Source organism: Furipterus horrens, unplaced genomic scaffold (genome assembly GCF_987537825.1).
Source record: "Furipterus horrens unplaced genomic scaffold, mFurHor1.1.pri manual_scaffold_7, whole genome shotgun sequence".
NCBI classification, from domain to species: domain Eukaryota; kingdom Metazoa; phylum Chordata; class Mammalia; order Chiroptera; family Furipteridae; genus Furipterus; species Furipterus horrens.
Window position 1 is genome coordinate 40,803,962 of NW_028327177.1, and position 27,463 is coordinate 40,831,424.

At 35.5% G+C, this 27,463-nt stretch overlaps 1 pseudogene; it reads left to right on the forward strand.

Moving 5' to 3' along the window:
* Positions 1-27,134, forward strand: part of LOC150004336 (uncharacterized) — a 64,723-nt pseudogene extending 37,589 nt beyond the window's left edge.
* Positions 27,135-27,463: the final 329 nt, after the last annotated feature.

A 27,463-nucleotide genomic window follows, 5' to 3' on the forward strand; every position in this document is an offset into this window, starting at 1 on the left:
TTGTTTCACTTATTCATTCATTTTTTTTTTTTTAGATTCCACATATAAGTGAGATCACATGGTATTTGTCTTTCCTTGTTTTATTTGACTTAGCGTAATGTCCTCACTGCCTATCTATGTTGTTCCAAATGGCAAGATTTTATTTTTTTATTGCTAAACGATACTTCATTATAATTTCACCTGATGGGTATCTATCTAGATTGCCTCCATGTGTTGGCTATTACTAGCAATGATGCAATGGACATAGGGGTACATATACCTGTGTGAATTAGTGTTGTTTTTTATTCAGATGAATACCCAGAGAGAGAATTGCTGGGTTATACATCAACTCTATTTTTAATTTTTGGGTAATCTCCACACTGTTTTCCGTAGTGGGTGCACTAATTTACAATCACACCAACAGTGCACGAGAGTTACCTTTTCTTCACATCCTCACCAGCAGTATTCATTTGTTGATTTATTGATGACAGCCATTCTGACAAGTGTGAAATGACATTTCATTGTGGTTTTAATTTACATTTCCTTGATGATTAGTGATGTTGAGGATCTTTTCATATACCTTTGGACTATCTATATTTTCTCTTTGGAGAAATGTCTAACTTTTCAGGTCTTCTGCTTGTTTTTTAATCAGGTATTTTGGGTGTGTGTGTTAAGTTCTTATGTATTATGGATATTAACCCCATAACAGATGTAATACTGGTTAACATCTTGTCCCTTTCAAAGGTTGTCTTTCATTTTGGTTGATGGTTTCCTTCACTGTGAAAAAAAACTTTTTAGTTTGATGTAGTCCCATTTATTTATATTTTCTTTTGTTTTCCTTGCTTGTGGAGATATATCCAAAAGATAATGCTAAGAACAATGTCAGAGAGTTTACCGCTTATTTGTCTTCTATGAGCTTTATGGTTTTAGGTCTAGCATTTAAGTTTTTAATCTATTTTGAGTTTCTTTTTGTATATGGTATAAGAATGTCATCCAGTTTCTAATTTTTTGCATATATCTGTCCAGTTTTGTCAATAGCACTTATTGAAGAGACTGTCTTTACCCCATTGTGTGTCCTTGTCTCCTTTGTCATAGATTAATTGATCATATAAGCAAAGATTTATTTTGGGGCTCCCTATTCTATTCATTTGATATATATATATTATATATGATATAAAAATATATAATGTTCCATTAAGTATCATAATGTTTTGATCATTGTAGCTTTGTAGTTTGATATCAGGAAGCATACCTCGCACTTTGTTCCTTCTCAACATCTCTTTGGATGTTTGGGGTCTTTTGTGGTTTCATATAAAAAATTGGATTATTTGTTCCAGTTCTGTGAAATATGCCATTGGTATTTTGATAGAAATTGTGTTGAATCTGTAGATTGCTTTGGGTGCTGGGACATTTAATGATGTTGTCTTCCTATCCATGTGCACAGTATGTTTTCATTTATCTCTGGTTTCTTCAATTTTTTTCACTCAGTATCTTATAATTTTCCAAGCACAGGTCTTTTAACTCCTTGGTTGAATTTATTCCTAGGTATTCTATTTTAATTTTTTGATTCAATTGGAAATGGATTTTGTAAAAATTTTTCTTTTTGATAATTTGTTATTGGTTTATAAAAATGCAACCAATTTTTGATTAGTATCCTGATATTTTACTGAATTTATTAATTAGTTCTAGTAGTTTTTTAGTATAATCATTAGGGTTCTCTAGATTCTGTCATCTGTAAGTAATGACAGTTTCACTTCTTTCTTTCCAATTTGGTTGTCTTTTATTTCTTTGTTTTTGTCTGCTTGCTGTGGCTGTCAGACAAAACTTACAATACTGTGCTGAGTAAAAGTGGTCATGTTTCTTATCACTAGAGGAAATACTTTCAGCTTTACATCATTGAGTATGATATTCGCAGTTAGTCTATCATATATGGCTTCTATTAGGTTAAGATATGCTCTTTCTGTACCCACTTTGATGAGAATTTATTTTTTATAAATGGATGGTTAATTTTGTCTATTTTTATCAGCATCTCTTGAGGTAATCATATGATTTTTATCTTTAATTTTTTTAATGTATTGTACCGCATTGATTGATTTTTGAATGTTGGACCATGCTTGCATCCCTGGATAAATCTCACTTGGTTATGGAGTATAATATTTTTAGTATATTGTTAAGTAGTGGTTTGGTAATATTTTGTAGAGGATTTTTGCATCTATGTTTATCAATAATATTGGATTGTAATTTTCTTATTTTGTAATGTCTTTATCTGGTTTATGTATCAGAGTAATGCTGCTTCATAAAATAAGATTGGAAACATTCTTTCCTTTACAATTTTTTGAAAAGTTTGAGAAGAATAGGTATTTATTCTTCTCTGAATGTTTGATCGGATTCTCCTGTGAAGCCATCTGGTCCTGGACTTTTATTTGTTGGGAGCTTTTATATTACCACTTTATCAAAATGTAAACATTTTTATTATAAAAATAATTTTCAAAAATGAACGGAATATAAACAATAATAGAGTGAACACAGAGTTATGCCGGTACCTACATTCAATAACTTAAATTTTGCTATATGTGCTTTATTTGCACACATACAAAGACAAATATTAGAGAGCTAAAATACCAAAAGTTATGTCATGTTATAACACTTTATCTTAAAATCTTTTTATTTAATTTATTGGGGTGTCATTGGTTAATAAAATTACATGGCTTCAGTTGCATAATTCTATAATATATTGTCTGTATATTGTATTGTGTGTTCACCACCCCAAGTCAAGTGTCCTTCCATCATCATTTATCCCACTTTGGCCACTTCTCCCTCCCCCACGACCCTTCCCTCTGGCAGTCACCATACTGTTGTCTCTGCCCATGAGTCTCTTCTTTGCTTGATCCCTTCACTCTTCTCACTCAGACCCCAAACTCTTCACCTCTGACAACTGTCAGTTTTTTCTCTGTATCCATGAAACTGCAGAGACCTTGGAGGCAGGCCAGAGCACCTGGATAGAGCCCCTGCCCACGCTGTGGAGGTTTTGGGCAATGGAAACAATGGAGCTCTCTGGCCCCTCCAATCCTGGAGAAGAGCTGCAGTCCCTAAAGAGGTCACATGGCTCCTGAGTCTTTTCTTTACAGTCTCCCTCTGGTTTATTGTACTGAAAGTGGCTCCATATAGGAGAGACCTCTGCGCAGGCTTTGTATGCGGGGTAGTTTGGGGAAGCTGCTTAGAGCAGAGCAGGTATTGAGGCATCTGGGGCACTAGCCTGCTGGGCCTGAGCGCTCTGGGCAGGGAGGTCAGGTGAGTGTAGTGAGGCCCTTAACACGCACTTCTGGGCCTTGAACACAAGTCTTCCAGGTCTAGGCTGCTGGGATGGAACAGCTTTCAGCAGAGAGAGCGGTTGGGTGTGGTGAAGACATGCTCTTCCAGGTTGTTCCTTTTGTTCCAGGCAGTGCAGGTATGCCAAAGATTCCCAACTGAGCTCCCATCTGCCCTGAGTGGCGGAAACATAAACCATGGTTCTCAAGATTCCTCTTTCCTGGAGAATTCTAGCAGGTCCTGGAGGGCACCCTAGGCCTCCCAGCCTCCTCTATTGGTCTCTTTCTCTTATTTGTTGTCAGAAGCTGTTCATTCAGTGCTTGGTTGTCTCACAAGAGTAATTGCTGCTTATATACATGTGTATTTGATTTTGCTTCTGGGAGGGGGTGAGTTCAGTGTCCCCCTATCCTGTTGCCATCATGGACCTAGCCCTGCAATCCCAACTTTGTCAGTCTGTTTTCTTCATAGATATTTTTTTATTCTGATGCTGAGGAGTTGAGAAGTAGTGAATTAAAAACAAAACAAAACAGGATTGATTTCCTTACCAATATATGAGCAGGTTATACTTAAGTTGGGTTTATAAAGTGTAAAATTTTTAAAAAGTCACTGATTTTAAAGATTCTGTTATTGACCATCTGTTTTAATTCATCTATCTTTTCTACCACATTCTCTAAAAGTAGTTTTTCAATCTATGCTTGGACATTGCAATGACAGGAAATGTACTACCTTCTGAGGCAACCCCATATTAGGAGAACTCTGAATGTCAAAATTTTCTTTTCCATATATAGCTAAAAGCTGTCTTTTGTATCTTGTAGTCATTAGTCTTGGTTCTACACTGGAGATTTGTGGAACAAGTTTAATCTCTCTTCCACATGACAGGCTTTCAAATATTTGAAGCCAGCTCATGAACAAAAAACTATAATGCAAAGCTCAAAAGAAACACTGTAATTGTGGCATAGAGATAGTACCTCTGGAGGGGCACTGAAGTGGGCAGAAATAAAATCAGTTTAAGGAATCAAGAATCTGTGACAATTCAGGTGGACAGAAATGAGTAGATAAAATCTTAACAGGGGGATTAAGAGAGGTGAATTTTCCAAGCGGAGTGGACAGCAGAATCAAAGGTGCAAAGAAAAGCACAGAGTATGCCCCAGAAACAGTTCAGTTTGGCTGGTTCATAGGAGAAAGGCAAACTCTTAGGAAGGAAGACGGTGCCCTGGCTGGGTAGCTTGGTTGATTAGAATGTCGTCCTGATACACCAAAGTTGTGGGTTTGATTCCCCATCAGGGCACACAAAAGAATCAACCAATGAATATATAAATAAGTAGAACAACAAATCGATATCTCTATCCCTCTCTAAAATAAGTAAGTAAATAAGTAAGTAAATAAATAAATAATAAATGAAGAAGATAGGGAAGGCATTATGAGAAGACTTGCATGCAAGTTATTGAAGGTTTTAGAATTAGGAGGTGTCGTGTTGGATCAGAGCTTTGAAAAAATTATCCGAGCACAGAACTTACAGTACTGATGGAAATGAAAAAAAAAAAAATAGATGGTGAGATCAATTGATATTTTCTTACAAAAGTGTTGTCAGGAGCAATGAGGGCCTAAACATGTGACAGAATTTGGAATGGAAAGGAGGTGGATGTGGTTTAGAATGGATGTAACTTAGAAATAAATTTAATGAAATGGTGTAAGTAAGAAAGAAAACAATGGAAAGGAAGGAACAAAAAGATGACTCTGAGGCTTCTTTCATTTTATAGCTCTGGAAGAATGGTGGTACCAGAAATAAAAGTAGCAAAATGAGTAATCTGTTATAGGAGAAAGACAATGAGTTGTGTTTCAGCAAGTAACAGGAGTTTGCATGGGCTGTGGCCTGTAAGCATGAAATGCCACTGTGGACTTTTATTTGGCTCTTCACAAGGGCCAGAGTCAGATCTTTGGCTACTCAGGAGTTTAGCAAACACTGCCAATCAAGCAGTCAAGAGTGGGAGCAGAGGAGGAACCAGACAAGATGGAAAATTGGGAGAGGTACCACAAGTGTTGTGCAGCGTCAGCTGGTGCAGAAAAGTGTAATAGCTGAGAAACAAGCAAATGAATAATCAAACAAAAAATCCATGTTGGTGAAGACTTAAGTCCAGGCAGGTTTACAAAGTCAGGGAGAACTAAGCAGGTTTAGGTCAGCAAGACCAGAGCCTGGGGTTGTGGCTCATTTTTCTTCCCTGTGAGACAAGTTGAACAATTGCCTGCCTCATTCAGTTGTTGTGAAGATAAAAGGAAAATGTATGTCAAATTTTATCACAGTACCTGGAAGAGGTAAGCATTTCATAAATACTTATTAACATTATGATGTTATCAGGAATATATAAACTCATTACACTCTGTATATGTTTAAAAATATCATTCAGAATATCTCATCACTTTCATTGTTATAATTGTTACCTTCCCAAACCATAATACTGTATAATACAAACAACATTTGACCAGGGGTAAGGTCATCAGAATCCTAGTGTCAGCCGCCTATAACCAACTTTGTGACTATACTAAAGTTTCTTATCCCCTCTCAGCATCTTAATTTTTTTTTATGAAAGGGATAGGGCTTCATGATCTCTGGAATATCTTTTATCTATAAATGCAGATTTTCTGAGACATGGATTGAAAAAACTGAAATTTCTTGTGACACCACTTACCTTTCCGCTCTGGAAGGAAGAAGAAGCTGGAGCTTGCGTTCTCTGTGTAAAACAGCTCCTTCCCTGGAGGGAAGAGGGGTTTGGAATATATGTATGGTCCTATCAAGAATCTTTCTTGCTCATTTCAGCCCTCCCCTATTCTGTCACACCACTGCCCACCACCCTGAGAGGATCAGAACTGGTTTCATTGTGGACTTCAATCCTGTTTACATAGGTCACTCAGGGAAATGCAGACTCTGAGGTCATCTCTCATTCCACAGATTCTCACGTCTTTATTTCTCTGTACCTTCTCTTTTCTAACCGCATCTGTCATCCACCCCCAATTCCTGAAACCCATCCACTGGAACTCACAGTCAGTTATTAAGAAGCTCTTTTTTTCCCTTTTGTTCTTTGATTGAATTTGGCTTTCCAGAGGATGCTCCTTTTTTATAAGACCTCTCCAGTTTTGGCTACTTTTTTAATGACTGTTCACCGTCTGGCATGGAGGTCAGCAGGGAACGGATTCTCTCTGCTCCGCTGTGCTGCTTCTAGCCCATTCTCCCTCCCTCCCTCCTTCTCAAACTCATCCAGTTTCAAGTCCCATGTTAGCAAACCACCCCACTCAAGTCACTTCTCACTCATTGAAGTATCTAACTCTTACCTTATTGTCACTATTTTCAACATGACTTCTGTCATAACTTTGTGATATGAGTGTCCCAGCGTTTCAGTTCCTTAAGCCCCTTCTTTATGATGGTTTTGTCCTCCTCTGCATCTCAGTCATTTGCTCACATGGTTATGCCCTCTCCCTTGTATCCATCTTACTTTTTCTCACACACAACTCCAGTCATTTATTGATTCAAGAAGGATTCAACATTTATTGCTCCTTTTACCTTTTTTTCCTCATAGTTTCTCTCTCAGATACTCACTTTTTTTCTTACCCATAATAATTTCCTATAATGATCATTATAATCACTCTGTTTCATATTCCCTAAACTCCCTTGCTAATCTCTCACTCTGTATACTTGCCTGGAAAAATCTTAACCCCAGTTATGTCCAAATATCTACCTCCCCCATGCTTATATCTGCAAAATTATGTGGGTGAGAGAAAAATGCACACTTAGTGACCACTAACATCAAATGTGATCCCAGTCCTAATTTTACATCTTTCCCTTTATTTTCAAACCTCCAAGACATTATTCTATATTCTCACACTTAGCAGTGACTTCTCTAAATATACTGAGAGAATAGCAACAGAGAATGTCCATGAGCTCCCACCATTCTTATTCCCATGTATCCATACTTGTGCTCAATATACTCAGCCTTCTAGCTTATTACTAAAGCCAGCCTCCTGTGTACTAGATTCCACCTCCTCTTCCCAACTCAGATCTTTGCTCAAATGCTACTATCAATGTGCAACCCTCTTTCAAATTTCAGTCCTCATGGTATTCTTTATTCTCCACCAGGGATGCATTTATTTTCTATCATTTGCCACCATCTCATAAAGTATAAATTGTGATTATTTATTATATGTATCACTTTACTTCCCTTCTATAATGGAAGCTCTAACAGATCTTGTCTGTTTTACTTACTTTTGTATCCCTACAGCCTAGAAGAGTCAATGTGTTAGATGTAGTCATGAGATAAACATATGGGCATTTACAATAGGAAAGTTTAAGGTAACTATGTAGATTTGGGGTTTATTTTACACAAAACTGAGGCCACAAGAATGAGTAAGGAGGCAAAGAAAACAGATCAGGGTAAGGAGACACATTTGGCAGGATGCTTACATAGAATTATGAAAACATCTGTGTCTAAAATAATAACTCTGTTCTCATTATGTAACTGTACTTTACAGGTTGTAGATATTCTTTATTAAATCCTATTAGTATCTGACTATAATTTTATAAGCTCAGAAAGATGCTGATTACTTTTGGATATTGAAAAACAGAAATAAAATACAATTTTAAACAGAAAGATACAACCACTTCAGGTAGCCAAAGTTAAAAGAATTAATACCAAGCTTCACAGAACCAGTCAACCTCAAATCTTGCAAGATTATTTTTGATAATGCTCTTTACAGTGTAATGACCATTTGAATCTTGACCTCTTTGAATTATAATGTTATTACATTAACTTCTATAAAATAAAACAAATATTTAATTACCAAATCATTTGAATGTGTACATATTGTATTTTAATACCTGTAGGTTTGTGTATACAAATATGTTTATTTCACACATTTTAAATAAATTTCAATTAATTTTTACCTCAGACCCACTGGATTTACATATTTGAGCACAAATTATTATAGATTCAATTAGTGTTTTTCATTTCAGTGAAGAGTACTGATGTGATCTCTTTAGTGACATTTGGTGAAGGGTTTCTACCAAACCAATGTATTTTGTTCTTTAACATATTGCTCACTTTAAAATGCCACTTAAAAAGATATTTTAATAGGTAGCATAATTCTGACTTGCTCCCCTTGCATATTATCTGGGGATCAGTGTGATGATGGCAAAATCATACATCTATCTAAGGAATTCCATAATAATGAGCTAAGTGACAATCCCACGAGTGTCCCCAAATCAGCCAGTCTTTACTTACCTACCTCCACAATCTCAGGTAAAGCAAAGATTTTGGGAGAGAAACATCATCTTCTTGTTTCTTGTTTCTAGTAACCCTCAGAGTTAACTAAACTTCATGACAGAGCAAAGGATGGCTAACTGCTCTTACCCTGGCTCCTTCACTGTCTTGATTCAATCTTAGCCATCACCTTGTTTTAGAATGCAGGAAAATGCTCAAGATTCTTGAAGCTCTGTGCTGGCTCCTATGACCATTCAAAGACATAATCATATTTTCTAGTTCTAAATATTTATATCTCATACTGTAAGCAATAAAGCAAAACAATATTTTGATTTTCTAAAGTCCAGGAGAGATATTTGCTTGTGTTATAAAAATATATATCAATTTTAGATTTTAAATAGAATTACTAATGATATATGTGATAAACTATAAACTCTTTCAAGCTTATTATTTTTTCTTAACATAAATGAGATCAGAAGTTTACAATATAAAACAGAATATATTTAAACTTGAAGAGATAAAAAATTTATGAACTATAAAGACCATAGATACTTGATGACATGTCAATAAATAAAGCTGAACTTTATTCAGTATTAACAAAAGCTTGTTTTTTGATGTTAGAAAATTAAAATATCAACTAATGTTTTTGAATACTTTATGAAACTTGGTGGTGTTAGAATTCTGATATTTTGAGTTGACACTACAATTTTAAGTTAGATGATTTTTTAAATAGAATATTTTTCAAATTCTAATGTACAGAAGAATCACTTGGGAATGTTGTTAAATTGAAGAATTGTGATTGTGTAAGTCTATGGTGGAGCTTGAGATTCTAATGAACTCCCTGGTAAGATGTATGGATTACACTTGGAGTAGTAAGAATTTAAGGGACAATTAGGATAATCTTATTTAGGTTATTCATTTTTATTATTATTTTATTAAATTAAAAATTATTTAACAACCAATGCTATATTTCTCTTTGGAAAATAATTTAAATAGTTTATTGCAACCAAATTATTGTCATCTACATGCCTCATTATTAAGTATAACTTCTCAGTTTTATAACTTATTTCATTCTTTTTACATGAATTGCAACATGATGTAATAAGTAACCTGAAATAAGATTGTCATCTTTATGATTTGATTTCATCAGTTTTTCAGAGAAAAACAAGTTTAATTTCTTCAGCTACAAATGAAGGTAGCATTGTTATTCTTGTTGAGACTGAAGACCTGGCATAACACTTGAGTGGGTAGATCTATTAAGTTTTTACATGTTAAATCCCTTTGATGAGATATCAGTGGGATATGATTAATTAAGGATAAGTTAAAATCAATCAAAATTGAAGATAAAGATATGCAGTTATATTTGGAAGTGCTTCGGTTGAGCAGAAATATTACTTCTTGACATTATTTGTCTGATACAAAGTTAAGAACTATTTAGTTGGGGAAATGTCACAGTATTGTTTGTATCATGCTTTAGGAGTGATGTCTAATATGGATGGCATACTTATTAGATTTTGTTTCCTATGCACAATGCACTAAAGACCCAAATCAGAGTTCTCTTAGGGAATTTACCCATCCACACTAGATTGCAAAAACAGTGAGACAGGTTGAGTTGAAGAAAAGCATGATGCTGTAAATGTCTGGATAAGAGAGGGAAGATTTTGACCTTATTTTATAGAAGGGCATATCCTATATGCACTATAGATCTGAAAACTTCTCAAATTCACATAACTTTTATCCTCTCTTAAATTGATTTTGACCTGATAGAAGATCTATTGGGCTATAAGACATTGGTGATTAGAGCAGGAAGGCAGAAAATGTTACTGAAATGAACACTTGCTGGGAGCAGGACTGAAAAGCACTGAATGGAATAAGAATCCATGTGGTCAGCAAGGACAGAGATGTGGACAATGTCAGAATCAAAAGGATATATACAAACAAATATGCTGTTTTGCAAACATTGGGGAGGAGGTCTTATGATAGACACTAGTGAATGTAGTGCATTTACTTACATTTATAATGCATTAAAACTCTAAATACATATATTCTCCAGTTCAGTCATTCTGACATCCCAGAGTAACTAACTTCTCAGAGTTGTCCCTGTGGAAGAGAACATGGGCTAGTTCACCTTCCAAGGCTGAGATGAAGTACACACGGGGAGTGTGCCACTTCACTTAAATGTGGAGTCTTCCTATATGTCCTCTCCGTCGGAGTTTATTAATATAGCCACTCTAGCATTTTCTTCTCAGTTTGTTCCTATGTTCTATTTTCTTGTGTTCCTGATTTTTCCTGTATTCTAAACATTGGCATTTTCTTTGACTGATACTGTGTCTTACAAACAGGTTATCTTTTGAACATGATTTGGATTGATGCAAGCTCAGGTCATCTAGCATGCGAAGGTGGTTTGGTTTCAGGGAACATTTTCTGGAACTGACTCCAACACTTCTTCAGCTCTTCTCATTCTCACAGTAACATTCAGCCCTTCACAGTAACATTTCATGTGATTTGTGCCTTATTGGAATTATTGGGTTCGAGTTTAAGGAAAAAAAATATCTTTTATGTACCTGTATCAACATTAAGCCATTATATTGGGGGAAGAAAAATTATAGTGGGAAGAACGGCATAACATCTGTTGGCTATTGGTTTATTTTAGTAACTCTAAATACATCATATATATTTTCCCTCATAATAACTTCAGATAATGAAAAAAAAATAGAAATTAAAAAACTTTCCTTAGGTTATCCAGTAAGTAAGAAGCTAAACAAGATGAGTCTACGTCTTCCAAGGTAGCATAATTTTAAATTAATTCAATGTGCAACATCATTTTAGTTAACCTTAAATTATATAATGGGTTTACAAGGCAATCACAAGTCACAGTATGCTATAGGATGTTGGGGGAAAAGCATGATGATTATTGTGGGAACAGAGTAACTCCAAAAATGAAATCTATACTGATATATTGAGAAACTCAGATATAATGTCTGTATCAATCTAAAGTGTATGCATTTTGACTTTCAAGAGTTAATTTTTTTAGCTAAACAAATACACAAGCATTTATATCTTTTAGGATGATTATAAATAATAATACTAGTAAATGAATTATGTGTCAGGTATGGTGCAGATTCTAACAACAAACATATATGTTAGGGTTAGTACAAGTTGGTAAAGATTATACATTTTTAAAAGTGATATAGCCAAAATTTAAACCTCAGTCTCCCTTACTATAAAATTTATTTTTAACCAAAGATTTTTTAAGTGTACATTTTTACTATGCACAAAATAGAGGTAATCGATTTAAATTGCAGTTTGTGCATATTCATAGGAATTTGTTTAAGTTGAAATGAAACTTATTCTTAGTTGTTTGTTTAATTCTAGGTTGATTCTAGGCTCCAAGTCTGATGATGTGAGTCTTTGAGCAAGAGGTAAAGGATAAAGAACACTGGATTGAAAGGAACTGAGATGTCAGTTCTTTAATCCCCAGGCTGTCAAGATTTTTTAAAAGGCCATTTGTTCTTTGGTGGCCATTACAGATGTTGAGGTTTATGGCCTGCCTTCAGACTTTTTGAGTGATTTTCATATTTGTGTTAGGAGAGGGGTAGACTTGTCTTGGATACTTAGTGGTAAAGAATTGGGAAGTAACAGCTGGCTATTTTAGTCTTGAACTCTAGATAGCTCTCAACTCATCTAAATATTATAAAATAAACATCATAGGTATTTCTTTGGTAAAATCTCTTTTTGGAAAAAGACCAAGACCCTTAAGTGATGGAAAAATGAAAATATATACAATTTATAACTTAATTCTGATAAAAAACAGTTAACTGCTAAAGAATTAAGGTTAATCACATCTTCGGTGGGAACCATATCCTAGGCAGAGTCAAGGAAGTGATTATTTCCCCAAAACTATTATATAGTTGTTTCCCCTTATCCATGGGTGATATTTGAAGACCCACACCCCAGTGAATGTCTGAAAACATGGGTAGTATGAAATGTAATCTTCTTCAACTCTCCTGAAAATGTGGCAGCAGCTCCTTCATCAGTATTTCCATTTTTTTTTAATTCAAAGAAATACACATTTAAGTTGCTTCGCTGTTTATGAAAATTTTATTACATGTATGGGAATAACTTCTCAGAACAGGCATCTCCAGCAGTCAAGGGAAAATGGCATTTGATTTAATGCAAATTTTTCTGGAAGATATTTCCTATGTTGAGTTAGAAATGTTTTAATATATATTTTTGGTTCTGTAATATGTGAGCCAAGCTGGGGACATATCTTGGATCTGCTCACTTCTATTCCTCCATTAATGTTGCTCTTGTTCAAGCCACATTATCTCTTACATGAAATGCTGAAATCATTTTCTAATTTCCTTGTTTGTCAATCAGTTTTCTTTCACTCTAGTATCTCTAGAATTTTTTTTTCATGGCAGTGGTGGTATTTAAAAACTCTAATAAAATTATACCATTGTTCTTTAAGATATCTCAATGGCTTCTTACCTTAAGAATTAAGTCTAAACTCCTGACCTTGTCCTATAATACCATGCATAATCTGATTCCTAGCCTGTTCTCTACTACATTCTGTATAAGTTTCTCCTTTATTCACTACCTTCCATCCATTCAGATTTCTTACTTTGGAAATTAGTATCTTTCAAAAAGTTCTTCTATTTTGTCTAAGTTGTTGAATTTATTAGCACAAAATTATGCATAATGTTCCCTTACTCTCTAATGTTTGTAGGATCTGTAGTGATGCTTCCATTTTCATTCTTAATATCAGTAAATTGTGTTTTCTCTCTTCATTATCTTATCAATTTTATTTTCCTCCCCATCCCCAAAGAACCAGTTTTTATTTTATGGATTTTGTCTAATGTATTTCTGTTTTCTCCTTCATGGATTCACTCCCTTATTTTTATTATTTTCTTTCTTCTACATAGTTTAGATTTAATTTACTCTTGCTTTCTAATTTTTTAAATGGAAATTTAAATTTTCTCTAAAAATCTTCTCAGGTGCATCCCAGAAATTTTGGCATATTGTGCTTTTGTCATTGTTTATTTTAATGCAAAATACTAAAAGTTATAATTTTGATTTCTCCTTTGATTCATGGTGACTTATACGTATTTTATTTAATTTTCAAATAACTTGGGGATTATTCAGTTATCTTCCCAATATTAATTTTTAGTTTAATTGTTTTAGTCAAAAAATGAATTATGTATGACTTTAATCCTTTCATATTTCTTGAGATTTTTTGTGGCTCAGCATGTAGCCTATCTGGGTGAATGTCCTGTGTGTCTATGAGCCAAATGTATATTTTTTAGTTATTAAATGTGTTCTGCTATAAACACTGATAACTTTACTTAGATCTTTATTGTGCTTACTACCTTTCTGCATGCTTGTCCTATAAATCATTGACATGAAGTTGGAGACTTCACCTGTAACTATGGGTATGTCTTTTTTCAGTTCTGTCAATTTAATTCCATGTATTTTGAGGCTTTTTTATTACCACACACATATGTAGGATTGTTATGTATTCTGGGTGAATTGATCCTTTTATCATTATAAAATATCATTTGTTTTATCTTCACTTGTCTTGAATCCTGGTAATAGTTTTTATCTGGTATTAATATAACTATTCCAGCTTCCTTCTGTATTGTTCGCATGGCATATTCTTTTCCGACCTTTTACTTTCAGCCCATCCGTCTCTGTCATTTAAAATAGTTTCTTGCAGTCAACACATAGTTGTGTCTTCCTTTCTCATACAGTCTGACAATTTACCTTTTAATTAAATGTTTATACTATTTAATAATGTAATTATTGTTATGGTTAGGTTTATGTATGCTATCTTACTATTTATTTTCCATTTATTTAATTAATTCATTCTTTATTCTTTTCTTATATAGTTTTTACTTGAGTAATTTTTAGTATTTCATATTATCTTTAGCATGGGTTTACTAGATATATCTTTTATTTTTAGTGGTTATTCTATGGTTTACAATGTATGTCTAACTTATTATAGCCTACACTCATCTATTAACTATTTCATGTATAATATATGAATCTTATAACAATATACTTCTAGTTTCCTTATGTTGATTTTATGTATTTTTTACATATATTTTACTTCTACACATGCTACATACCTTATAGTACATTAGTATTTTACATAAACTGCATTTTAGGGAAATTGAAAAATGAGAAAAAAAACTTGACTTTTTATATACTGATACATTACCCTTTTTAAATACTGTTTACTTGGGTAGATCCTATTTCCTATCTGATATTATTTTTCTTCAACCCAAATAACTTCACTGTCTCTTATTGTGGTGCAGGCATGCTAGTTGCAAATTCTCTCAGCTTTTGATTATCTGGAAATATCTTTATTTCACTTCCATTTTTGTAAGTATTTTGGCTGAATATAGAATTTTAGCTTGGCACATATTTTTTCAGCACATTATAGATATCACTTGATAGCCTTCTTGCTTGCAGTGTTTCTTGTTAAAAATTGGTAAATTCTTATATTTGTTCTCCTCTATGCAATGTGTAGTCTTTCTCTTGCTTTTACAATTTTATCTTTATCACTGGATTTCAAAAATTTAATCACAATGCTTCTTCTTGTGTGTTTCTTTGTGTTATTCTGATGGGAATTTGATGAGCTTATTGTATCTTTGTTTTTAGTTCTCATCAAATTTGGAAAATTTTTAGCGAATTTCTTGAGATATTTTTCGGCTTCCCTTTTTATGTATCTCCAATTACATGTATCTTAGACTATTAGATTTTGTCATTGAGAGCATACTTTTTATTCCCTGGGAATTGTACCTAGCATTTTAATGCCCTGTTCTTCATTCAAATTTTATCACTTCTACTCATATTTTCAAATTTGTTGATCTTTATTTTTGCAGTATCAGATGTTCCCACCTACTGAATTTTTATTTCAGAATTTATATTTTTCAGTTCTTGAAGTTCAACAATAGTTTTATTCCCTGCTAATCATGCTCAGATATTTCTTTAACATCTTAAGCATTTTTATAACAGCTCTTATAAAACTCTTGATTACTAATTCTTTCATCTCTGTCATTTATGGGCCTACTTCTACTGACTGATTTGACTTCTGGCTATGGGTTAAAATGTGCTGCTTCTTCTATGTCTTGAATGTTATTATTATTATTTTTCAACAGTTGTCTTGTTTGGGCAGGTAATTAATTTACTTTCAGTGAAACTTAATTATTTTGTATATCTAGAGAGGCCTCTATTCTAGGACTATTTCTAATGTAGTCTTGATTCTTCTCTACTATATGGTTCTAGTGAATGCCCCAGGAATTCAGCAAATGCTTTACATTTGGCTTGTGGAAAGTCAAATATCTTCCTGCTCTGTGTGAATTCTGGAAATTGTTTCACTCCCCGACTATTATTGTTCAGCATTACAGAGTTTTATCCTACACATAGCACAATTTTATATTCAAACAAGGACACAAGAAAATTGCTATTCAGTTTTCTGGAGATCTTTTCACAAATAGCTCTCTTCTCTCTGATACTCCTCGAACCTCCTTGTACTCAGCTTGTGTTCTTCCTTCCTCCAGAAATGGTCTGTAAATTTCCAGCAGAAAGCTGAGGCAATGGGAGAAGTCACCTTATTTGTTCTCCCTCTCTTAGGGATCTTAATCTCACACTGCCTTTTTTGTTAACTTTCTGAAAACAGGTGGATTTTTTTTCAAATATTTTGTCCAGTTTTCTAGTTGTTTATCATGGGAAGGCAAGTAGCATTGCTGAAAGAACAAATCAGGAGCAGAGTGTTTCTTCAGCCATGCTAGCCTTTTTTTTTTTTTTAATGTTTTTTATTGATTATATTGTTACAACAGTTCCAATTTTCTTCCCCTTGCTCCCCTCCACCCAGCACCCCCCTCTCCCAGCAATCCCCCCCAAGTCCATACCCCTGGTTCGTAAAAATTAACTATCCCCCCCCTCTCAAATATTAGGACCCTTTGTAATCTTGTAAAGGACGATGGGTGAAGGTCTCAAGCTCTTCTAGCTGCTTCAAGCTGGACATGGTCGTCGTCCTACCTACCCTTGGGTCCAGAAATCCCTAATAAGAGTGAGGGTGTGGAGGGGAGGGTGGCCTTCCCACATGGGGAAGGATCGTGCAGACTCCAGGTCAGTTGGCTGTCTCCGGTCAACGGCGTGCTTGGTTTAACAGGCTGGTGTCCTTGTTGTGTTTTGTGGGCAACAGATTTGGCGAAAAGGGTTAAAAGACATCATTCAATCCATAACTACTAGATGACAAAAGGCAGGGATTAATTTTTCAATGTTCCATATTAGGAAAAAAAAAAGGGGCTTCTTTGTAAGAAGGTGTGCTAGGCACATCTCACCTGTCCAAAACCCTTTTGCCCATTATACTTAGTTTGGGCTGAGGTAAATAGTTTAGGTTTTCCCCCTCTCAGACCTCTGGGCCTTTTCTGCCCAAGCCATTAGGATAGAAAAGAGAAACCCGTTTTAAAGTGAAGCCCACAGACCACCCCATTCTTCCCCAACCCAGCCATTTAGTTCAGTCAAACCGTTGAGTCTCAGGAGGCAGCAATGCAGAGAGAATTAAGTGAGGCTTATACGTACAGACAAGCACTCAGGTAATGCGATCATAGGCTTATGTCCTTTGAAAACAGAAAACACGTGTTAATTTATGTAACATAACCCACAAACAAGTCTCTAAATCTGTAAGACTGTCTTATTGGGAAGACATCCAGTTGCAAGGCACTTGAAATTCTATTTGCCTGCAACTTGAATATCTTTGATGATATCATAGACATGGTTTAATTCTCAAGTGAAACCATATTTTAAATGAGAAGAAACTTTTAAGACGGTTAGTTGCCCTATTTTATACTCTACTACTGATCATTGTACCCTAGCTGGTTTGGCTCAGTGGATTGAGCGTCGGCCTGCGAGCTAAGTGTCGCTGGTTCGATCTTCCAGTCAGGGCATATCAGAGAAGGAAAACACTGACTCCAAAAAACCTCCGCTGCCTTGCGGCATACCTCTTCAGGGGAAAGGCTAAGGGAGTAAACCCCGACAGAAAATCTGGAGCCGGAGTCCCTAAGGCGGTTTGACGTTGTAGTCAACACCGGCAACTCCTGCGGCGCACCTGAAGCCAAGCTGTATTGACTCCGTCTTTCCCTTGGACCCTTCAGCTGCGAAGAGAGGGGGGGTCTGCTGCATGGGCAACAGCAGACCCTCCATATCACCCTGCCCAGGCTCTGTAGCTTCAGCTTCACTGGAGAGGACACTCCAGCATCATCGCAAGATGTCGATTCAACACGGGAGGAGACAGATACCGTGTCACTCCCGAGTCGGACTGCACAGCCATTCTCGGCGGTGCAGATAGACTCTTAAGAAGCTACACCATCGTCTCTCGAGACGGACGGCTGCCGACGATGACTGATCATTGTGATTTTCCTTGAATAATAATTTTTCTCCCTAAGGTTACCCTCCTTGTCTTTAATGGGACTACATTAAGTCTATTTTTAATTTATCCTGTTCGTTTGCATAAACATAACAAAAGCAGCAAATGATCACTTATGATCTTTAGTTCTGCTTTGCTGGAACTTACCCAAGGAATATTTGGGGTGACCCTGTCTGTTCTTCAGGGCATAGAAGCTGAGCCACATATCTGGCATTCATCCTTGCCAGTACACACCTGTTTTTTCCAAGTCTTTCTGGTTTTTCATTGCGCCTTAAGGTCCCTTCTAGCCATCTTTCAGGAAAACAACCTTCGTTCCTTCCCTGGAAAGATTGCTGTGGACCGCACAACCAACCATGGTACCAGGCCTTTTATCTCACGGGCTTTTATTACCTTTGAAAGTCATTTCCAGTTCCTCAGGGCTTTTTGGTAACAATCTGTGCCCAAGTATGTTTCCTTTAGGCTTGACATTCCAGTCAAAGACTTGGTCAAAAAAAAAAAAAAAAAAAAAAGAAAACAAAAAAGAACCTCTATTGACAACTGGTCTTATTAGTTCTATGCAAAGAAACCTATGTCATTACTTACTTGTTTAGAATGCCAAACTCTGGAGGGATCAAATAGGGAGAAAAATATACAACGTGAAGGAAAATCTTTGTCCTAATATTCACTGAACTGGCATTTCCATTCTTCATATTTTCATTTTTCCCCCACTAAAAAATTTTTTTTGTTTGTTTTTCCATTACAGTTGTCTCACTTTTTTAGCCCTCTTGCTTCCCTGCACCCTGTCCCTCCCTTCCCCCACATTTAGTCTCCACTCAGTTGCCCCTGTCTGTGGGTCATTCATTTTTTTTTTACTTGACCCTTCCCCTTACACCCTTCTTTTCCTCCACCCCTCCCCACTTGTTACTGTTAGTCTACTTCTTGTTTACATACCTCTGGTTCAATTTTGCTCATTTGTTTGTGTTGTTCATTAGTTTCCTGTAATAGGTGACAGCATAAGGTATTTTTCTTTTGTTGCCTGGCTTATTTCACTAAGCATAATTTTCTCTAGTTCCATCCATGTTGTTGCAAATGGTAGAAGTTCCTTCTTTCTTTCTGCTACATAGAATTCCATTGTGTAAGTGTACCACAGTTTTTTGATCCACTCATCTACAGATGGGCACTTAGGTTGTTTCCAGCACTTGGCTATTGTAAATAGTGCTGCTATGAACATTGGAGTGCATAGGTTCTTTTGAATTGGTGTTTCAGGATTTTTTGGATATAATCCTAGCAATGGAATTGCTGGTTCAAAAGGCAGTTCCATTTTTAGTTTTTTTAGGAAATTCCAAACTGTTTTCCACAGTGGCTGCACCAGTCTGCATTCCCACCAGCAATGCACCAGGGTTCCCGTTTCTCCGCATCCTCTCCAGCACAAGCTGTTTGTTGATTTGTTGATGATGGCCATTCTGACTGGTGTGAGGTGGTATCTCATTGTGGTTTTTATTTGCATCTCTCTGATGGCTAGTGATATTGAGCATACTTTCATATGTCTATGGGCCCTCTGTATGTCTTCTTTGGAGAAGTGTTTGTTCAGGTCCTTTGCCCATTTTTTAATTGGGTTGTCTGTCTTCTTGGTGTTGAGTCGTATGAGTTCTTTATATATTTTGGAGATCAATCCCTTGTCTGAGATGTCATTGGCGAATATATTTTCCCATATGGTTGGTTTCCTTTGCATCTTGCTGATGTTTTCTTTAGCTGAGCAGAAACTTTTTAGTTTGATGTAGTCCCATTTGTTTATTCTTTCCTTTATTTCCCTTGCCTTAGGAGATATATCAGTGAAAAAGTTGCTACATGGGATATCTGAAATTTTCCTGCCTATTTTTTCCTCTAGGACTTTTATGGTATCACAGCTTACATTTAAGTCTTTGATCCATTTTGAGTTTATTCTGGTGTATGGTGTGAGCTGGTGGTCTAGTTTCATTTTTTTGCATGTCCCTGTCCAGTTCTCCCAACACCATTTGTTGAAGAGGCTCTTTTCACTCCATTTGATGTTCTTTCCCCCTTTGTCAAATATTAGTTGACCATATGAACCTGGGCTTCTTTCTGGGCTCTCTATTCTGTTCCATTGATCTATATGTCTGTTTTTATGCCAGTACCAGACTGTTTTGATTACCGTGGCTTTGTAGTATAGTTTGATATCAGGTATTGTGATTCCTCCTACTGTGTTCTGCCTCAAAATTGCTGTGGCTATTCGGGCTCTTTTTTGGTTCCATATAAATTTTTGAGGTATTTGTTCTAGGTCTGTGAAATATGTTGCTGGTATTTTAATAGGGATTGCATTGAATCTATAAATTGCTTTGGGTAGTATGGACATTTTAATGATGTTGATTCTTCCCATCCATGAGCATGGTATATGCTTCCATTTATTCGTATCTTCTTTAATTTCTTTCTTCAGTGTTATGTAGTTTTCTGTGTACAGGTCTTTTACCTCTTTGGTTAAGTTTATTCCTAGGTATTTTATTTTTCTTGTTGCTATGGTAAATGGGATTTTTCTTTCAATTTCTATCTCTGAGTTTTTATTGTTGGTGTATAAAAATGCTTTCGATTTCTTAATATTGACTTTGTATCCTGCTATTTTGCCGAATTCACTCATTAGATTGAGTAGTTTTTTTTGTGGAGTCTAAAGGATTTTCTATGTACACTATCATGTCATCTGCAAATAATGACAGTTTTACTTCCTCTTTTCCAATTTGGATGCCTTTTATTTCTCTTTCTTGTCTGATTGCTGTAGCTAGAACTTCCAAGACTATGTTGAATAGGAGTGGAGAGAGCGGAAATCCTTGTCTTGTTCCTGATCTCAGGGGGAATGCTCTCAGTTTTTGCCCACTGAGTATGATGTTGGCTTCAGGTTTCTCATATATGGCCTTTATTATGTTGAGGTATGCTCCCTCTATTCCCATTTTGCTGAGAGTTTTTATCATAAATGGGTGTTGTACTTTATCAAATGCTTTTTCCGCATCTATTGATATGATCATGTGGTTTTTGTCTTTCATTTTGTTTATGTGGTGTATCACGTTTATTGATTTGCGAATATTAAACCATCCTTGCATCCCTGGGATGAATCCTACTTGATCGTGGTGTATGATCTTTCTAATGTGTTGCTGGATCCAGTTTGCCAATATTTTGTTGAGGATTTTAGCATCTATGTTCATCAGCGATATTGGTCTGTAGTTTTCTTTCTTTGTTGTGTCTTGATCTGGTTTTGGAATTAGGGTTATACTGGCTTCATAGAACAAGTTTGGGAGTCTTCCCTCTTCTTGTATCTTTTGGAATAGTCTGAGGAGGATAGGAGTTATTTCTTTCCTAAATGTTTTGTAGAATTCACTTGTGAAGCCATCCAGTCCTGGGCTTTTGTGTGCTGGGAGTTTTTTGATTACTACTTCAATTTCACTAGCTGTTATTGGTCTATTCAGACTTTCTGCTTCTTCTTGATTCAGTTTGGGAAGACTATAGTTTCATGCTAGCCTTTTTAACAATTCTTCAAAGACAAAAAGAACCTTAAAGCCTTTGCACTAGTACTTAGAGTCTTCCCATTAGTCTCTTAAGCTGCCTCCTTCTTATCCTTTACCTACCACCACCAACAACAAAAAAAACTCAAAACAAAACAACACCACCACCAAAAAACAAAAACCCCACCTGTCTTGACCATATTATTTAAAGTGACTATTTATCACATCAGTTCTTTTTTCCTTTCTTTTATAGAATTCATCACAGTCTGATTATCTTTAAATTTTTTTCACATGTGTAATATCTCCCCTCCCCTTGCTATGTAAGTGCTACAAGGAGAAAACCCTGTTGATTGTACTCCCTTATTTCTTAGCTTCCAGAATGGATCCCTGGAACAGAGGAGGGAGCCAGCAAACATTTTCTGAATGTAATTTTGAATAAAGGTAGTATTTAGTCATATACTCTGAAAATTGTAAGGTAGAGAGGTACTAAGCAACACAGTGCTGAGGGCCTACACAATAGAGTAGGTTATGCTTATGTGTATCCATAGAATTTTTTCTTCATGTACAATAAAGAGAATTGAATTCATTATGTTCACAAGAAAAAATGTGACTTGAAATTCTAGATAGTTAGCTATGTTTGCTATTGGTCTCTTCTTCTCCATATACTATATGGAGAAGTCTAAGTATACTATATCCTTATTGGTTGCATTATATGTATGGTCTGTGACAGTTCATTTGAAATAGAGATGCATAACTATTTTCTAAACATTAACCTATTCTAGTAAAATATATTGGTTTGGTGGTATCTTAAATTAGTCTGGGTGGCTTTAACAACAAACATTTACTTTATGTAGTTCAGGGGTCTGGGAAGTCCAAAATCAAGGTTAATACACTAGCAGATCTGATGTCTTGCTAGAACACTCCTACTGATTTGTAGACAACCGTATTCTCACCTTCTTTCGGTATCTTCACATGGAGGCAGATGAGCTCTCTTATGTCTCTTCTTGTAAGGACAGTAATTCTGTTCATGAGTGCTACATCCTCATGACCTGATTACCTTCCAAAGGCCCCACCTCAACTATTATTACATTAGGGATTAGCCTTCAACACTTGGTTTTTTTGCGGGGGAGAGAGGGACACAAACATTCAGTTCATAGCTAGTAGAGAATATAATATTTTATATAATGGTATATTTAAATGTGCCAGTTTTAAATTTGCTTGACAATGAAGGGGTGGCCTGCTTTAGTATGAAATAACTATGTTCATGTTACTGATTTTAATTCTCAAGTAGTTAGAAAAATAGCTGACCTAAATAGTTATGCTGTACTTTGTTTTACATTCTCTTAGGTATGTGTTCTTTAATTAATCATCTGCTTCACTAAAATATAGATCTGCATTTTCCTGCATTTAAAGTAAAAAAAAAATATCCCTGTCTAGGATTTCGGGATTTGATAGTCTCTTAGTATTATCGCCTTACATGATGGAGATCTAATTCTTTCCCCAGTTGGGTATTGGTATTTGGGAGCATAGAAAACTTTGTGACAGGTTTTGCTCCTAGAGTTAGTTATAGGAACCCTTTTGGAATCTGTAGAATAACTTTTTTGTTTGTTTGATTTTTTTTATGTGTGCCCAGCTTTGTTATTAGCGTTAGGTTTATGAACTATTTTCCTTTATCAAATATTGTAACTTTTAGTGTTTCAGGTAGACTCATGAATACATTTTGATACAAACTAAGACATTAATTTTAAGTTAGGCCTTATGATAATATCACTTTAGTCATAAACACTTTTAAGTTTATATGTGCTATAATTCAATATAAAACTACAAATTTAAACATTAATTTAATTTACATAGTCAAGTAAATCAATGACATAATTTATAATGTATACAATTTTTTTAGGTATTTTTCAAAATATTCTAGGGAGCATGACTTCCCTACCTAGATGACAATTGAGCATGAATATTCAAAGGTAAAAATGAAATCCTCATAATGTAGTGGGGCAGGCATTTATTTATTCAATATACTTTGCCTATAATTTTATCTTCTCAAAATTTTCTGAATGTTATGACTTCCAGGCTCTTATATGAATAGTGCCCAGGTGGTAATGGATGCCACTAGTAGCTTTTAGGTAGAGGTGGGAGTGGCTTTCAAGGCTTCATGTAATAGTGGTCCAAGAGTAACTTATAAGTCTCTAATTTACTTGGCCTCACTTAGCTGTGTCATTATTCAGAACACTTGCTCTCAAGCCCACTTTCCCCAGAGGCCCAAGATATCTGATAATAAATTAAAGCCTCATCCCCACAGATAAATGCTGAAAATAATTTTGTTGCCCTATATATGGTATCTAGTACTGTAGCCTTTTTCTTATTAAAGATACCATGGGTCTCTGTCAATCCCTCGCTTGGCTTTCCTAATGGAGTAAGATTTAATTTGATTGTTGATTATTCTTTCCTCATAGATTGTTTGCTTGTGCTGGCTCTCTTCTTTTTTCTTGAACGAGAACGAGAGAGAGGGGGGGAGGGAGGGAGAGAGGGAAGGAGAGAGGGAAGGAGAGAGAGATAAAAGTGATACTGAACTTCTTTCCTTTTTTAGGGAAAAAATTTGTAAGATTGAAAATAAAGGAATAATACCATAGGAAAATAATACCCAATTATCCTCTGTGGAACCTATGCCCTTCTTCATAGTTGCTTTTGATGAATATTTGTTGAATAGATAAGTGGTTAAGTGAATAAATTGACATTTTAAGATATTTTAAAATTTTTTATAAGAGGATATATTTTCAGATAGCCAAATCCCCCAAACCCAGAAGAATTGGATACTTAAATCTATTCTCCTATTAGAGTATGTACTAGTAAATATTTAACAAATAATGAAAACTGCTTTTTATGGCTGATGGCTCTGCTTTGTGTTCAGTAGTTATTGGAAAGGGCATAGGAATGCCTCTGCTGAGAGATTTCTGTGTCTCTGTATACCTAAAGCTGTAGCATATGTCATTTTATTCTGTAATTTGTGAACTAAAGAAGGTCAATCTGTTGTGAACATATTGCAAATAGTTTATTTAACAGTTTTTATGTTGAAGTTTGGATAAAAATTGCTGATAATGAGACAATTGTTCATAAGCAGCACCATATTGTCTGACCTTCATATGTTATCCTACTTCAGACACCCATTTTCCTGCAAAGTCTCAAATTCCCCATTTGCTTTCCATGCCTGATTTTTTTCCACTTGAGTTTAAGATACTTTTTAAAAAGGAAAAGTGTATCAATAAGTTCTTCAGCACTGCTAAAATTATCAGTGAACATCTTGTCAGACACTGATGTGTGAATCTGCTTTGTATGCCTCTCTCCAAGGCCAGGTTTGTTAATGGAAGGAAACACTTTCTCATTTTTAAACCCGAATCCCACCCTGTGCAGAACACATTAGGATAATGCAGAGACTGTGGGAGAAGTCAACATTTTAATCTTCTAGCTTTCTTGTTTGTTCATGGTTTTCCCTAAATGTGAAGTTTAGAACAATGAACTCTACTATTCACTTTTAATATTCATTGGGTGCTTTCAACAACCCTTCATTTCTTTCATGTTAGGCAGAATTACACCTTAGCTCTAGGAATCTGTGAGTTAGCAGGGGCACTTTCTTTGTTACCTTTTCTAATGTCCCTTGATCTAGGTCCATCATGAATCAGCTGTTACAGCTATTCGAGAATAATTTACTTATCCACTAACGCCATCTATGAAAGAGGAAATAAACCAGGTTTGTATAAACATAGGATTCTAATGTGACCACTAACATTAAGTCTCTAATATGACCCTCTCATTAGCTTTAACTTTCAATTAGGTGTTCTCAAACAATTAGCTTTTGTGCTACATAATCTTATTTATAGCATTACATTCCCTGATGAGAAAAGAAATTACTTCTGGGAAAGCTGAGTCTCAAACTTTTAATTTAGGTACTAAATTCAGATACATTACCTCAGTTGGACTTTCTTCTTGTGGAATTACTAACTTAATTCCCTTGATCATGTGATTTTCTGGGCATCATAAGCCTCTTAAGAAGAGAACTACTAAAACCCACGGGTGCTTAGAGAGCACACAGGGAGATAAATGCAGGAGAGACCTGCTCTTTGCAAATGGCATTAAAAGTTTTCAGATTTTCAAAGCATTCTCAGGAAAAATAAAATTCTTACATTGTATTAATATTACTTAAAAAGATATATGTTGTATTCTTAAGTTCCTTTTCTTGTGTACTGATTTGTGAAAAGTTTTTGTTGTTGCTTTTTTGTCTGGATTTTCCACCATAAAAACTGAGACTATGGAGTCATTTTAAATAATGGTTTTGATAGAGTTTTCAAAATTATATTAAATAATATTTATTGCATCTGCAGTCTCATGGAACTTTGAAGGGTGCCATATCAAAGTTTCTCCAAATAAGATACGGTCTTTGCTTGCAAAGTATTTACTATAAATGTAAAACTATACAATAAATATTAAATATATATTCATCAATTTGTTCAAGAAATCTACACTGGGTACCTAGTATTTTTTAGACTTTGGAAAGTCAATGTGTAAGAATAAATGAAGTCCTGCCATTTTATTGTATGGGGAGCATTGGAGTGGGAAAGGAAAAATAGCAATAAAAAAACAAACAAGATAATTACATATTATAATAAGTGCTGTGTAGAGGTATAATTTCTTCTGGAATGTGAACGATGAGAAGGAGCTAATGATGGCAGAACAGCCTAGGCAGAGAGAAGAGCAAGTACAAAAGCTTAAAGCAGGAACAAGCTTGACCTTTAGAGGAACAAAAAAGGTTAGTGTAGTTCAATATAGTGAATGAATGAGAGCGATATAAGAGAGAAGGTTGGTTTGAAAAGTAAGGGTCACATCATGGAGGCCAGATTGAATTTTATTTTAAAGTCAGTGGAAAGTCACTGAAGTGTTTTAAGAAGGATAGTATCTTATTAGACTTCACAGAGGATTTCTCTAGCTGCTGTATGGAGACTAGATTGTAAAAGTTAAGTGTAGAAAGAGAAAAACATATTAAGAGCCGATTTCAGTGTCCTAGTTTTTGGTGTAACCTAAGAGGTGGTGGTGGACAGGACCCGGGTAGGGTCAGAGTGATGGAGAGCAGTGGATTTTGACATACTTGATAGATTTTGAGATGGATTGGCTGTAGGGGAGAAGGGAAATAGAGAAGTGAAGGGTGATTTGTTGATTTTTGGCAGGAAGAACAGTGTCATTTGCTGAAAAATAGGGGATAATGAAAATATATAGACTGAAAGATCATAAACTAGAGGAAGCAAACTTGTAACAAGTCAGGGGGTCATGATGGTTACTTTTTTGTTTATGTGTTTCTATATATCATATTGAACAAGTATAATTAGGTGCAAAATTCTGTGTCAATTGCGAACAGATATAATTTTGAATAAGTCAATTACTTTTTATTGAGGGACTATTATGTTCTAAACATTCTGCTAAACCCATTATAGCATTCATTCTTGCTCTCCAGGCAGAAAAATTGACATGCGAAAAGCAATTAAAACATTATGTGATGATCCTGTAATGGAGGCATATGTGAAGAACTGTGGAAACAGAGATGGAGATGTAGTCACTCCTGAAGGCAGAGCAAAGGCACCCAGAGAGAGCCATCATGCTGGCATTCCTAGTGTGAGAGTCTGAGGCTTGCGGGAGGACTGGGGTTAAGGCAGAGGGCCCAGTGCTCTTGTCCTGCTAGTGTTCAAGAAGGAGTCTGAGGGTGACTGTGGGAGCCCAAGTTCTCAAGACACTGTCACTGCCTCAAGGGCAACATATATGTTCGCCTTTCAAAGTGAGAGAGTAACTTTGCCAAGTAGAAATGAGAAAAAAAGATTTCTAGGGAGAAGAAAAAACATAAGGTCCAGGTACAGAGGGGAAGAATAACAAGACATGAAGGTGAACAAATAGACTGGAATCAGCTTGTGAAAACCTGAGATTCTGAGCTCAGGAGGCTTGCTCTTGCCCTTAAGGAG